At 45.1% G+C, this 15,301-nt stretch overlaps 1 protein-coding gene across 1 annotated transcript in view; it reads right to left on the bottom strand.

Moving 5' to 3' along the window:
- The window catches only part of LOC126474705 (phospholipid phosphatase 1-like), a 782,821-nt gene that overhangs the window by 181,361 nt on the left and 586,159 nt on the right, over positions 1 to 15,301 (bottom strand). The window lies entirely within an intron of this gene.

Below are 15,301 nucleotides of genomic sequence, written 5' to 3'. Positions count from 1 at the left end.
GCTGTTTTCCAAGAAGACAGGGCCCCTGTTCACAAAACTCGCATCGTCCAGGACTGGTTCTGTGAGCACGAAGATGAACTGTCGCATCGCCCCTGGCCACGACAGTCACCAGAGTTCAGTATTATTGAGCCTCTGTGGCTTACTTTGGAGAGAAGGGTGTGTGATCGCTATCTACTTCCGCCGCCGTTACTTGAGCGTGCCACTGTTTTGCGGGAAGAATGGGATAAGATTCCCTTGAAAACCATACAGACCTGTATTTGTCCATTACGAGGCGACTGGAGGCATTTTTGAATGCCAACGGTGTAGGAAACCGACTTAGGTATGGCAAGGTACCGTGTTTTTGGTGTTTCTATGTTTTTGTCCACCCCTGTAATTCCATATTTGCCGTTGGTAGCCGCGGTCTGCTATATAAATGGTTTCGACTGGTTGTATTTATGTTATTGTTTTCAGGGAACATACACACATCAAAAAAAGTTTTGCATCACCTCGGTACCAACAGTTCCGGGACCTGTACAGAAAACTGGAATAGAGATCAACAAAATGTCATTTGCGCCCTTATTATTTCTCATGAAAACCACACATTGCATGTTGTACCACCATCCACTGAGAGCTTAAGAGGTGCTGATCCAAACTGCTATAAACATCGGTACCTCTAATACCCACTAGCACGTCCTCTTGCACTGATGCATGCCTGTATTCGTCGTGGCATACTATACAAAAGTTCATCAAGGCACTGATGGTCCAGATTGTCCCACTCCTCGACGGCGATTCGGCGTAGATCCCTCAGAGTGGTTGGTGGGTCACATTGCTCATAAACAGCCCTTTTCAATCTATCCCAGGCATGTTCGATAGGGTTCATGTCTGGAGAACATGCTGGCCACTCTAGTCGAGCGATGTCGTTATCCTGATGTTCACGACGGGGACGCGAATTGTCGTCCACGAAGATGAACAGATGAACACCTCGCTATCGGTCGGAGGATAGCACATTCACGTATCGTACAGCCGTTACGGCGCCTTCCATGACCACCAGCTACGTACGTCGGCCCCACATAATGCCACACCAAAACAGCAGGGAACCTCCACCTTACTGCTCTCGCTGGACAGTGTGTCTAAGGAGTTTAGCCTGACCGGGTTGCCTCCAAACACGTCTCCTATGATTGTCTGGTTGAAGACATATGCGGCACTCATTCGTGAAGAGAACGTGATGCCAATCCTGAGCGGTCCATTCGGCATGTTGCTGGGCCCATCTGTACAACGCTGCATGGTGTCTTGGTTGCAAAAATGGACCTCACCGTGGACGTCGGGAGTGAAGTTGCGCATTATGCAGCCTATTGCGCACAAATTGAGTCGTAACACGACGGCCTGTGGCTGCAGGAAAAGCATTATTCAACATGGTGGCTTTGCTGTCAGGGTTACTCCGTAGGTAACGATCATCCACTGCAATAGCAGCTCTAAGACAGCCTGAGCGAAGCAGGTCATCGACAGTTCCTGTCTCTCTGTATCTCCTCCATGTCCGAACAACATAGCTTTGGTTCACTTCGAGACGCCTGGACACTTCTCTTGGTGCGAGCCCTTCCTGGCACAAAGTAACAATGCGGACGCGATCGAACCGCGGTATTGACCGTCTAGGCATGGTTGAACTACAGACAACACGAGCCGTGTACCTCCTTCCTGGTGGAATGACTGGAACTGGTCGGCTGTCGGGCCCTCTCCGTTTAATAGGCGCTGCTCATACTCGGTTGTTTACATCTTTGGGCGGGTTTAGTGACATTTCTGAACAGTCAAAGGGACTGCGTCTGTGATACAATATTCACAATCAACGTCTATCTTCAGAAGTTCTGGAAACTGGGGTGACGCAAAACCTTTTTTTGATGTGTGTACAACAGCCAAAAACTCAAAACTGGTTGAATTAGTGCATAGAATATCTACATTTCTGAGCTTTTCATTTATTAAGAGCCAATATGTCTTCAGGTGTATTGCATAGGAGGTGTTACAGAGTGACAATCAGGGGAAAAAGGTCAGGAATGGAAGTGATACAGGATTACTACTTCTCCTGCGACATTTTCTCCTGTCTCTCCATCTCCTCTCCCCTCCCCTCCCACCACCTGGCGAAAGTGAACATCTCCAATGCTGTCAACCCCGCCGGTAACCAAGCGCCGCAGTAACTGGAATGACGTAAGACTAACTGGAGCCCTAGACGTCAGAAATCTATAGCGCGTAACATTGGTAATACATGTGGCTGGCTCTGTAATTTACAGGCTGATGCTCCTCGTGCTGTCAGCCAGCCATCGCATCACAGCGGCTGCAGGCAGTTAGCATTCCAGCCGCAAACAAGCGTGCTTACGGCAGCCATCAGGGGTCGTTATGGCGGGCAGCCACTGCCGCAGCCGTGCCCGGCTAGGAGCGGAGCGTGCTGAGGTCCGCGGCGAGTGGGCAGGAAGCGGGCCGGGACCGCCGGGTCGCGACCTCCGCCCACGACACAGCCGCACACGCTTCCTAGTCAACACGGCTACGTCCACCGCCACGCTGTGCCGTACCCGAACAAAGGCGAATACAGAGACGCTTCCAAGGTTATTCTACGACGGACGTTGAATAAAAAAAGCTTCACATCTTTTTTCTCTGACAGTTTCAGTTGAAGAAAATGCCAAATTTGTTGGATATCTTGGAAAATTTCCGCTTCAACCTCTATAGTTTCATTAAGTTCCCGTAGGTGTCGGCGCTATTTGCAGTCTGCGTTCCAAGCAGATAGCTGTCATTGAGTTTCTTTTCGTGGAAAATAAGATCTTCGAAGATAATCAGAGGCAGAAACCTGGCAGTGAACGAAAGTACGGTGAGTAGTTGGGCGAGGCGTCTGTCATCATCGCAGTAAGGTCGCGCGAATGCTTTCATGTTCCGCGTGCTGGCCGGCCGCACACAGCTGTGACTCCTGCAGTGCTGGAACGTGTGGACACACTCATTCGAAATGATCGACGGGTCACAATCAAACATCTCGCTGCGGAACTGGACGTCCCTGTTCTTTGTACTGACACACTCCTCCACAAGTTGGGGTACTCAAAGACTGTGCCCGTTGGGTTCCACACCACCTATAAAACCATAAAGTCATCATATATATATATATATATATGACTTTTGAGCATTATTAAGGTAAATACATTGTTTTCTCTCCATCAAAATCTTTCATTTGCTAACTAAGCCTATCAGTAGTTAGTGCCTTCAGTAGTTAGAATCTTTTATTCAGCTGGCGGTATTGGAACACGCTGTATTGCAGTAGTTTGAGTAACGAAGATTTTTGTGAGGTAAGTGATTCATGAAAGGTATAGGTTATTGTTAGTCAGGGCCATTCTTTTGTAGCGATTATTTAAAGTCAGATTGCGTTGCGCTGAAAATAGTGTGTCAGTTTAAGCACAGTCATTTATAATTTTTTTAAGGGGACGTTTCAACCTCTCCTCCGAAGAAAAACTTCAGAGCCACAGCCTCAGCCGGAAAGTTATGGCGACGGTCTTCTGGAAGTCTCAATGGACTTCATATCTTCCCTCATGATGCAACGATCAAACCTGAAGTTTACTGTATTACCCTCATGAAACTGAAGAAACGACTTCAGCGTGTTCGTCGACACAAAAATGAAAAAGAACTACTACTTCTCCATGACAACGCGAGGCATCACAGAGAGGAGCTCACGAAACTTCATTGGACTGTTCTTCCCCACGAGACCCACAGTCTGGTTCTGGCACGTTCACATTTCCGTCTATTTGTCCCACTAAAGGATGCATTCGGTGGGAAGCAGTACGTGGATGAAGGGGAGGTTATCGATGCAGCATGATGCCGGCTCCAACGTCGACCAGTAGAGTACTAGTGTTGTGGACTGGCAAGACAGCCAATCCACTATGACAGGAAGCCGAAAGGCACGCGTTTAAACTCACGCAGGCTGGCGTGAGGTCTGGAACAGGACAAGGAATTTATAGTAGCAAAGAACGTACGTATCTTCTGGAATACTTAACTTTAATCCATAATTGGTGAACATCGCTCTTGACGGTACAGGTTTTACAGCATCAATAGTAACTGGTAATGGCGCCTTGCTAGGTCGTAGCAAATGACGTAGCTGAAGGCTAAGCTAACTATCGTCTCGGCAAATGAGAGCGTAATTTGTCAGTGAACCATCGCTAGCAAAGTCGGCTGTACAACTGGGGAGAGTGCTAGGATGTCTCTCTAGACCTGCCGTGTGGCGGCGCTCGGTCTGCAATCACTGATAGTGGCGACACGCGGGTCCGACGTATACTAACGGACCGCGGCCGATTTAAAGGCTACCACCTAGCAAGTGTGGTGTCTGGCGGTGACACCACAACTAGGATGCGGGAATACCGGCCCTCCCAGTAAGATGGCGTTAAGGCCGTCGCATTAAATGGAGATTACATTGAAAAACAGGGTTTTGTAGCCAAAAGACTGAGGAATAATACAGTGTACTGGAATCATAAATAAAGCTAAGTTGCTTTCACGAAGAACGTGTTGCGTTTTTTATCACCAACCGGACAGCATGGTCACCCCAGTTCACTTGCAGGTTGCCCATCTAATGGCCTCCAAGGGACAAAAATTTGATTTTATGTATTTCATACCACTTTGACCGAATTTAAGAATTTAAAATACTGCCATATCTACACATAACGAGATATACCATTACGTAAAAGTTTAACACAGTAAGACAAGTTTTACAGTAAGTGTATTTCCAGTTGCGAATATGGACAACAATCAGCTGTATAATGGAATGACGACTATGAAAATTTGTACCGGACAAGGACTCGAACCCCGATTTCCCGCTACCGTGAGCGGCCACCTCCAGAAAGCGGCATCACTTTTGCCTCTATGCTGTTCATTTTTGGAACACAACCTACGGCCAGCTTAGAGACAGAAGTGATGACACATTCTGCAGGACCTGACCATCATTTTGGAGGACAATGATGCTCAACCACATGCAGTGCAAGCTGTTACTGATTTGTTTGACTGATGGGGCTGCTAAGTGCTATACCACCTACTGCACTCCCCTGACTTAGGCCTCGTGAGTTCAGCTCGGTTTCTAAACTAAACACTTCACGGCGTTCGCTTCAGAACTGCTACAAATTCGTCGGGAAATAGACTGCACCGCTCTAACTGTTAACACAACTGGCACTGCGAAGAGTATACTACGACTTCCACATCGCTGGCAACGGGTTATACACAATGCTGGTGACTACTTTGAAGGTCAGTAAAACTTTGAAACACTTATCTATTTTGCACGAGCTGTAAATGAAAAGTTGCCACTATTAAAATTCCAAACCTCGTATATCCCTGTACTGAGAAAACATTTTACTTGAAAGTCGCTTGCCCGGTGTCGGCAAATAAAAACGATATTCAGTGTCTGTGTCATTCCGAATTACGATCCAACTGCGAATACATTTCGTGTATCTAATAACGCCAGTAATCGGTGCAGTGTATGTGCCATCATGCCTTGAAGTAGCGTAACTAATGTTGCACTAATTACCCAGACTGTTGTATAACGTCTGCAAATAATTGTCTGCAAATGCATATGCAAGTGGTGGACAAAAATACTGGAACGCCAAAAACACAACATTTTACCATCCCTAATACGGTGTAAGAAAACCGTTAGCATCCATAACGGCTTCCAGTCGTCTCGGAATGGATAAATATGCTATGGTTTTCAAAGGAATCTTACAGCCTACCATTCTTTCTGCAAATTAGTGGCAAGATCAGATAACGATGATGGAGACGGATAGCTATCTCGCCCCCTTCTCTCCAACGCAGGCCACAAACGCTCACTAATACTGCTATCTGGTGCCTGTGGTGACCAGGCCAGATCCGACAGTTCAGCCTCGTGCTCACAAAAACCAGTCCTGGACGATGCAAGCTGTGTGACCAGTGGACCCATCGTCTTGGAACACAGCATCACTACTGAGGAACAAATATTGTACCATGGGGTGGAGCTGATCACCTAAAATGGTAAATAATCTTTGGCAGTAGTGCGATCTTGCAGAGTACCAATGGGGCCAATGGAATACCACGATATGGCTGCCAAAATCATCACAGATGGTTCAAATGGCTCTGAGCACTATGGGACTTAACATCTGAGGCCCTCAGTCCCCTAGACCTTAGAACTACTTAAACCTAACTAACCTAAGAACATCACATACATCCATGCCCGAGGCAGGATTCTAACCTGCGACCGTAGCAGCCGTGCTCTTCCAGACTGAAGCGCCTAGAACCGCTCGGCCACAGCGGCCGGCAAAATAATCACAGTACCCCCGCCAAGTTTCGCTCTTGGGACGTAAACCCGGCCAGAAGCTGGAAGCAGTGTGCAACAAGACTCATCTGACCAAATTATTTTTTTCCCTGCTCCATAGCCAAGGTTTCATGGCTTTGGCGCCACGTCCTCCTTTTTACGGGGATTTGCGGCACTAACGAGTCGAATTGGAATTCAAGCTCAGCCTGCAATTCTCTGGTTATGGAGCCCCGTGTTGTTCCGGTGCCGGCAGGGTACGGGAGTGCGACATTCAGTTCTGCCGCGACTTTTGCAGTTGTCGTCCCCTTATTTTTCCGTTATAGTTATCTTCGTTGACCGTCTGTCACGATAACTCAACACACACTTCCGTCCGTGTTGTGACTTAGCGGATGATGTACTTCCTCTTTTCCTTTATGCGGTATAAATCTTCGATAAGATGCCTCTTGAAAAATGTAACACTTCGGATCCCTTGATTACGAAAGCACCCACCATACACAGAAATCTGTTTTGACTACGACTGATACTTTCAACGTAATGAGGACATTGCAAAGTGCTGTTCGTGGTCAAATACAACAGCTCAACATACAGGTTGGCTAGCATCTGCATTTGTGTTCAAGCATGTACTTCTCGAGGTGTTTTTGCCCAACCCCTGTATATTGATCCAATATTCGATCATGACAGCACTTAGCGACTTTCAACGAAGGGGTCATCTGAAAGTTTTTCTTGCTGATATCCCCCACAAAATAATGGAAAGTAAATGTTTATTGCTGACTACATTTTCACTTTCCATGCGGTAAAACTTCATCGAATACGATTGGTGTTTTAAGGTTGAATAAAAAGTACGCTGTTTTTCCTTCTACCGATTTTTTGTTTATTTCGAGCTAGTTTTCCGCTTATTAGGCCACCTTCAGGAAACAACTGACTAGCGTCTGGAAGGGACACTGGTTCTTGGGTAATCACACCTTATAGTCAGTCGAAGATACAAGTACTTGGATAGCGTGCTGTGCATCAAACTTGTTTTTTAATGTTCAAAAATGGTTCAAATGGCTCTGAGCACTATGGGACTTAACATCTGAGGTCATCAGCCCCCTAGACTTAGAACTACTTAAACCTAACTAACCTAACGACAGCACACACATCTATGCCCGTGGCAGGATTCGAACTTGCGACCGTGTGTGCGCGTGTGTGTCTGGTCCTTTCCTGACGCCAGTCAGTTGTTTCCCGAAGATGGCCTAATAATCAGAAAACTAGCTCGAAATAAACAAAAATCAATAGAAAGGAAACAGTGTACCTGTTACTCAACCTTAAATACGGAATTGTTTTACCAAGAAGTAACGGAAGAATCCATAAATAAAAAACTGACGTTTTAATTAATCACTTCTTTACTACTATTTGCTACATATTTTGCAGACATTGTTCACGTATACAACTGACTGTACATGCAATGTTATATGATTATGTGACACGCAATTCAGGAGATACTAAGTCATAAATATTGAAATACGTGAGAAAATTACTGGTCTTAAAACAGAGCACAAATTACTCAGACTACACTCATCCAATGCTCATCCAGTGTATGATACTGAGAATACTTAGCTTAAAATTATTTTTAGTCCGATGCAAGTCGCTGTTTTAAAGAATCGGTTTTATTTATTTTTAAAATTTTCCTTTTCCTTCTGGGAGGAAGAGGGGGGGGGGGGGGAGATAAGGGTGTTATTAGTTTCCGTCTAATGTCTCAAAATGCCTGCGCGAAATTTTTCTTCTGTCCACCTAGATCTAGATATAGGTCTTATGTGATTTCCCTAAGAATCTTAAGGCAAATTTCAGGTCATTCGTTTGGAAAGGACACGAGCAATTTCCTTCCTTATCCTTGCCCCATCTCAACTTGCTTTCCGTCACTAATGACATCCACATGAAGGGAATTTACCTGGTGATCATCTTGCCTTTCTTACATTCAATTAAGATGTGGAAAATATGCGGAACAACGGCATTCGATAGTAGACGAAATTAGGATATTGTCGTGTATTCAGGCAATGTGGAATACAGTGAGCCGCGCGGGATTAGCCGAGCGGTCTGGTGCTGCACTCACGGACTGTGCGGCTGGTCCCGGCGGAGGTTCGAGTCCTCCCTCGGGCATGGGTGTGTAGGTTGGCCTTAGGATAATTTAGGTTAAGTAGTGTGTAAGCTTAGGGACTGATGACCTTAGCAGTTAAGCCCTGTAAGATTTCACACACATTTGAATACAGTGATTTATCATCAGTCGAGCGCTGTTCGGACGGGTGAGGCACGTGAACTATTTGGAAACGTTTCCGCGGTGCTCTGTACAGAGTCCAGTTCGTCTACAGACATCATGAGACTTACGGCGCAGAGAAATTGTTCTCGCAGTTCGACAAAATTTTTGTAGATGAGTTTACAAAAATTTGCAATAATTATTGAAAATTTGTACTAACAATTAAAACTATGCAACTTACTAAGTAAAAGAGTAGTAGGTCGTTACGTCTTGTTCGAATTTTGGCTATGGATACAGTTGATTCTGTTTTTATTTTGTGAAGTCCAAGATGGCGCGACGGACAATATCGAGTATCTGATATTTCTTTACTGTACAGGTGCTGAGAACGAAGTTCACATCTGCGACCTCTGAAAACCGATGAATGAATTTTATTTTGTATATTACTGGTAAGTAATCCGTTTAACACTGAGACCAATTTGAATTATATTTTATGTACATTAATATGTTTTTCCCCCCAAATTATTTGATATCTTTATTTTTACCACTATATTCCGTAACTCCCGACTACTGCATATTAACCCTCAAGTGCAACTTCTTTTTAAAACATCACTTCGGTGGTAAGTATTTTTAAATTTTATCGAGAGATATACAAAATAATTGAAGTTTATGATAAAGTGCGTTTTCTCAGATCTGAGAATGAGTTCAGTTTTCAGATACGACTGCAGAACTATATGGTATTTCTCAACACCCGAACTTAATCTGTAACTTATCGAATTCTGTTGGTGATCGTTTTGCACCCTATGACGCCTCATACCACCGTGCGTGGTGCTGGGCAGACAGGACCATGACGAACGCAATCTGGCGACGTTCGTTCTCCTCGGAGACTCCACAAACGGATACATGCATAGAGATGCTGTAAGCAGATCCGCGACTAGTCTGAAAAGACGACGTGATTCCACTCTCGTCGAATTCCGAAACGCGCCGGTAGACGTTTCCCCCATCTCAAAAGAGGCGTCATACGAACTTACCACAAACAATCAATAATCAACCGCGATTTTCCGGTGAATAACCTGCTGTGTAATTTTTGCTTGAATACAGAAGCGGTTGCTCTGTAATGATTATAGTTTAGATTTGCAGGGGTGTAGCCACTTCACGACAATCTTGCGTTTCTTTCGTGATATCTTCACGGCGCTACAATTTTCATGGCCAGCAGTGTACACTGGGTGACTCAGCTGCCCTTACCGCTGTCGTTTTATGCAACGTGCAATGTTATAACTGACCTTAAAAACCAATGCAAGATTTTCATGTTCTCTTGGTCGCAACGTGAAAACCTTTAGGCCTACAGAAAAAATGAACAGGACCTTACTGCAGGAAATTTACTATAGTTAAACTTTTTACTGGGATATGTTTTCGCTGGTGGTCATAGTATTCAAGAAAAACGTACAAAACGGAGCTTCAATCGAACCCCCACGGCCACCCCAACATTCGTCCCTCACCAGTCAGGATTTCTAGTACGTTGCTCGTGGAACTCCCTCGTACTGCTGTATAAAAATTTCCAACTAGATGAAGTATTCCCTATTTTCGACATTTCTTTACCTCCATTAGCCGGCCGGAGTGGCCGTGCGGTTCTGGGCGCTACAGTCTGGAGCCGAGTGACCGCTACGGTCGAAGGTTCGAATCCTGTCTCGGGCATGGATGTGTGGGATGTCCTTAGGTTAGTTAGGTTTAATTAGTTTTAAGTTCTAGGCGACTGATGACCTCAGACGTTAAGACGCATAGTGCTCAGAGCCATTTGAACCATTTATCTCCATTAGTTGTGCTATTACGCCACTAACATAGTCTGCAATTTCGTTAACATTATTAATTTAAACGTGCCTGTGAGGGTAATGAGCGAAAGACGACTTTTGTAAACGTTACGCTAAAACTAATTGCGTTGAATGTTCGATCTTAGTTTAAGCCTTACAAGCACAGTAGTTTTGTAGTCACTAGGCCTGGCGAATAACACGGCGTAATTGTTTGTTTCTTGCTGTTAACATTCACAATACTGTTAGGTAAAATTTACACAGACATCAGTATTACAGTCTGCAAGTGCTCAACTAGGACAGTCGCGTAGTAGGCCAGCCAGTGAAGACCAAAATAAAGGTCGAATGTGGAAAACAATTCGTGTAGTCGCAAACTTTTGTATGTTGTGGGAGGGAGTGGCATGTCCAACATACCAGAAATCCTGACCGGTGAGGTCTGAGTGTGTTAGTGGTCGTGAATTTGAAGGTAGTTTTTGCACGTTTTTCCTTGAACAACTCGAAAACTACGGCCTCTAGAGAAAACGTACCCAAATACAAAATTTAGCTAGATTAAATTGCTACAAAAACGTCCTGTTAATTTTTTCTGTAGGACTATTGGTTTGCGCGTAGCGAGTGAGAAAATCTCGCGCATGGTTTTTGAAGGGTAGTTATAACATAGTGGGTCGCATAAATCGACAGCGGCCTGTACATTAAATGCGATGTATCCACCACTGTGCCCTTGTCAGCCTGCGATGTATGGGAGCTACGCGAGAGGAGACACGACAGAAGCTTGAGGCACGCCCTCGGACAGATGAAATATGGAGTCGTTATTGTTAATGCTGACACAAGGAACGATGTAATGTATGTGACGCCTGGGATGCCTGGGATGTGAATAGGTGATTGAAGGTCACACATGGTTCCGGTCTGCTGAGATGACTACACAGGATCTACGGTGGAATAAATCCTGGACAGGCTTGTTTTCGTCGTCACAAAGTCACGTTCTAAGAGTTTTGCGCCAGCAGTGTATTGTGTCGGATTTCAGGTAAAATAACTAAGTATGGTAACACTGGTTTTAATCCTTCAAACAAGAGGCAACGCATAACGTGCTTGTTCTTCTTCAAACCACCGAAGATTGACTTCCTCCTCCGTTCGAATCTCTGTTATTTGTCACAAAATTGCACTGCTTTCAAATAATTGGACGATATAAAAAGGCTGTTTTGGAAAAACACCCACCCACACCCACACCCACACACACTCAAAGTCTAGCACATGATCGCGCCACCAGCTCAAAGTCAAGAGTTAAGAAGTTTCAACATTAATTCGACGTACCATTTAAGAATAAATTATGTTATTGTTGTTGTTTTTGTACTAGTTAGGTATGGGTGTGAATAGTGGTATTGCTTTTTGATTGGTATTTGAGCGTCAATTTTAACACCATACTGCTCCTAACACATCGATCCGGAGGTGGCAGAAATCGTTCTGTGTTACATAGTGAATCTAATTTCAGGGCGAAAGATGTACATTTGGGTTCAAATGTAAGTGAAGATACAGTTGACAGGATCTGTCAATGTTTTTACAAAGAGAGCCCAGAAATCAGCATGTCAGCAGCTAGATATCTACAGAAACAGGGTATACCTTACGGAACTGCAGAGGAACCTGTACAAAACGCAGCCAAAAATGGCCAACGTTCGCCCGCTGGGAAGTGGGTCCTAGTTTTAGCGTAGTGGGTGTGCTTTGCGTTGCTGGACCTAGACAATCGCGCAAACTAAGGAAGCAGGAAAGTTCTGAATCGACAACAAGCTACGCTGCTTTATTCTGTGGAGAGTCTTAGTGAAGTTGTACCACCTTCGTCTGAGAGGAACCATACTTCTGTGGCTACTACCAGCGCATTTAAATTCACTCATCCACACTTCCTAGTAATTATTCAAGGACAGACTGGGAAAAGAAAGGGGCTGCTAATGAAACGTACTCTGTTTCCAGTTACTTAATCAGACAATAGGAAATCCTCTGTGAGACTTTTTAATAAGCTAGCAGGACGCGATAATTAAAAAATAAAAAAATAAAAGCAGGCCACAACAGAGTACAGGCACAGCATACACAACTTAATAGCTCCCCTTTCCTAAACTTCACATAATCCTCTCAATTTTTCATTACTTCCCGCACTGCCTCTTCCTTCATATTTTCTCATTCTCCTGTCTTCATTGAGTTCTTTTATTTTATTGAAATTGTCTATGTAATCCATATAGTCTGTAGATGGTATCTGTTCTCTCGGACAGAAGGAACAGATAATGTCCGAAAGAACAGATACCGTCTTCACATAGATAAGGCTTACCGGCCAATGATCTTCTTCAGTGCGGATGCACTCACATTGCTCAACATTATCGGAATCGGTAGATTGACTGCCGCGAGTTATGAGTGTAGTGGGCAGGGACACTACAAATGTAGTGTGTGGACAGAAAGTTGGAAATGTGGGTCTCGTGGGGAGCGTGCCAGAGATAAGTCCCTGCAGTCACACTATCCTCTGTGTCCTCGATGGCTCAGTCGGATAGAGCGTCTGCCGTGTAAGCAGGAGATCCCGGGTTAGACTCCCAGTCGTGGCACACATTTTCAACTGTCCACGTTGATATTTATCAACACCTGTAAGCAGCTAATGGTGAGGATTGCATTGTAATTTTATACTTCGTGAGCTGCACGATCACCAATGGTACCTATTCTTTCGGACATCTTCATATAGACGATAATGAGGTCGGAGTGGCGGCGAGGTGTGTGCGGCGGGGGTGGGTGGCGGCTGGCCGGTCCCCGGGACGCAGCGGGCCGCGCCTCAACGAGGACCATTCTCGGCAGCGTGCTAAGTAATCTCCGCTCCAAGGCCGCCAAGGAAGCGCCGCGGCAAAAAAAGCGAGGCGCGTGTCGCCGGTTCACACGCAGCCACCACGCATCGCCGTGCTGGAGCGCGGGGGCGTGTGCGTGCACGAGGCGGCAGGGCCAGCCCACGAACCGCAACATCCAGACACGCTGAGAAGTCCACGCACGTTACTAAAAGAGATAGTCATCAAGTTTTAATTATAAACTCCAAAATATAAAGTTAGTAATTATGTTTGTTTACGGGTACATGTCTTCAGTCCTCTTATACGTACCACAGTACTGTAGCACGTCGCTAGAGGAGTCAAAAGGAAATGGTGCACCCCACTGGCTGCTTGATTGGTTGGTTGTTGGAGTTAAAGGGCCGGCCGAGGTGGCCGAGCGTATCTAGGCGCTACAGTCTGGACCCGCCCGACCGCTACGGTCGCAAGTTCGAATCATGCCTCGGGCATGGATGTTTGTGATATCCTTAGGTTAGAAAGGTTTGAGTAGTTCTAAGTTGTAGGGGACTGATGACCTCAGAAGTTAAGTCCCATAGTGCTCAGAGCCATTTGAACCATTTGGAGTTAAAGGAACCAAACTGAAAGGTCGTCAGTCCCTTTATCCTATATGTATTGAACCAGGGATAATCCTCGGAAGAAGGATACAAAATGAAAATCCTGGAAAGCCAGATTGTAAGTAAGATACAATAAGACAGAGATAACATCAAGGAGAAGTAATAAGGGAGTGAGAGGGCGTAAGGTGGGGGAGCTGCTCTGGCCAGAATGCAGTTTAGGTCCCCAGAATACGGCATACGGTGGGAGAGACACCCTCTGTATACCACCATTGTCACCTAACCAACCGACTACTACTACAAGAAAACGAACAGCACAGATAAGGTGATAAAATTCTAGGAAAGATGTTGTTGTTGTTGTTGTGGTCTTCAGTCCTGAGACTGGTTTGATGCAGCTCTCCATGCTACTCTATCCTGTGCAAGCCTCTTCATCTCCCAGTACTTACTGCAACCTACATCCTTCTGAATCTGCTTCGTGTATTCATCTCTTGGTCTCCCTCTACGATTTTTACCCTCCACGCTGCCCTCCAATACTAAATTGGCGATCCCTTGATGCCTCAGAACATGCCCTACCAACCGGTCCCTTCTTCTTGTCAAGTTGTGCCACAAACTCCTCTTCTCCCCAATTCTATTCAATACCTCCTCATTAGTTATATGATCTACCCATCTAATCTTCATCATTCTTCTGTAGCATCACATTTCGAAAGCTTCTATTCTCTTCTTGTCCAACCTATTTATCGTCCATGTTTCACTTCCATACATGGCTACAATCCATACAAATACTTTCAGAAACGACTTCCTGATACTTAAATCTATACTCGATGTTAACAAATTTCTCTTCTTCAGAAACGCTTTCCTTGCCATTGTCAGTCTACATTTTATACCCTCTCTACTACGACCATCATCAGTTATTTTGCTCCCCAAATAGCAAAACTCCTTTACTACTTTGTCTCATTTCCTAATCTAATTCCCTCAGCATCACCCGACTTAATTCGACCACATTCCATTATCCTCGTTTTTCTTTTGTTGATGTTCATCTCATATCCTCCTTTCAAGACACTGTCCATTCCGTTCAGCTGCTCTTCCAAGTCCTTTGCTGTCTCTGACAGAATTACAATGTCATCGGCGAACCTCAAAATTTTTATTTCTTCTCCATTGATTTCAATACCTACTCCGAATTTTTCTTTTGTTTCCTTTACTGCTTGCTCAATATACAGATCGAACAACATCGGGGAGAGGCTACAACCCTGTCTCACTCCCTTCCCAACCACTGCTTCCCTTTCATGCCCCTCGACTCTTATACCTGCTTTCTGTAGGAAAGATAAAACATTAAAAACTAAAAACATGAAAGAACAAGAAGAATAAAAAGGTGGGAAGGGTAGGAGTCAGGCAAGACTGCTGAGGATGGGACTCCTGGGCCAGAGCAGGCGAGGGGTGCCCCTCCACCACCTCTGGCGGTCAGTGAGGCCAAAGTACCCTATCTCTGGTGAAATGTAAAACCAAGTCAGCCGCTTTGGCGTCGTCCACTAGCACCAGAGATCGTGTGTCAGGAGGATTAAGAGATCGCCGAAAAGCAATCAGATTTGGGCAGTCTAGTAGGATGTGAG

Source organism: Schistocerca serialis, chromosome 4 (assembly GCF_023864345.2).
Source record: "Schistocerca serialis cubense isolate TAMUIC-IGC-003099 chromosome 4, iqSchSeri2.2, whole genome shotgun sequence".
Classification (NCBI taxonomy): Eukaryota; Metazoa; Arthropoda; class Insecta; order Orthoptera; family Acrididae; genus Schistocerca; species Schistocerca serialis.
The sequence above is the reverse complement of the archived record's forward strand: the minus strand, read 5'-3'. Positions and strand labels throughout refer to the sequence as shown.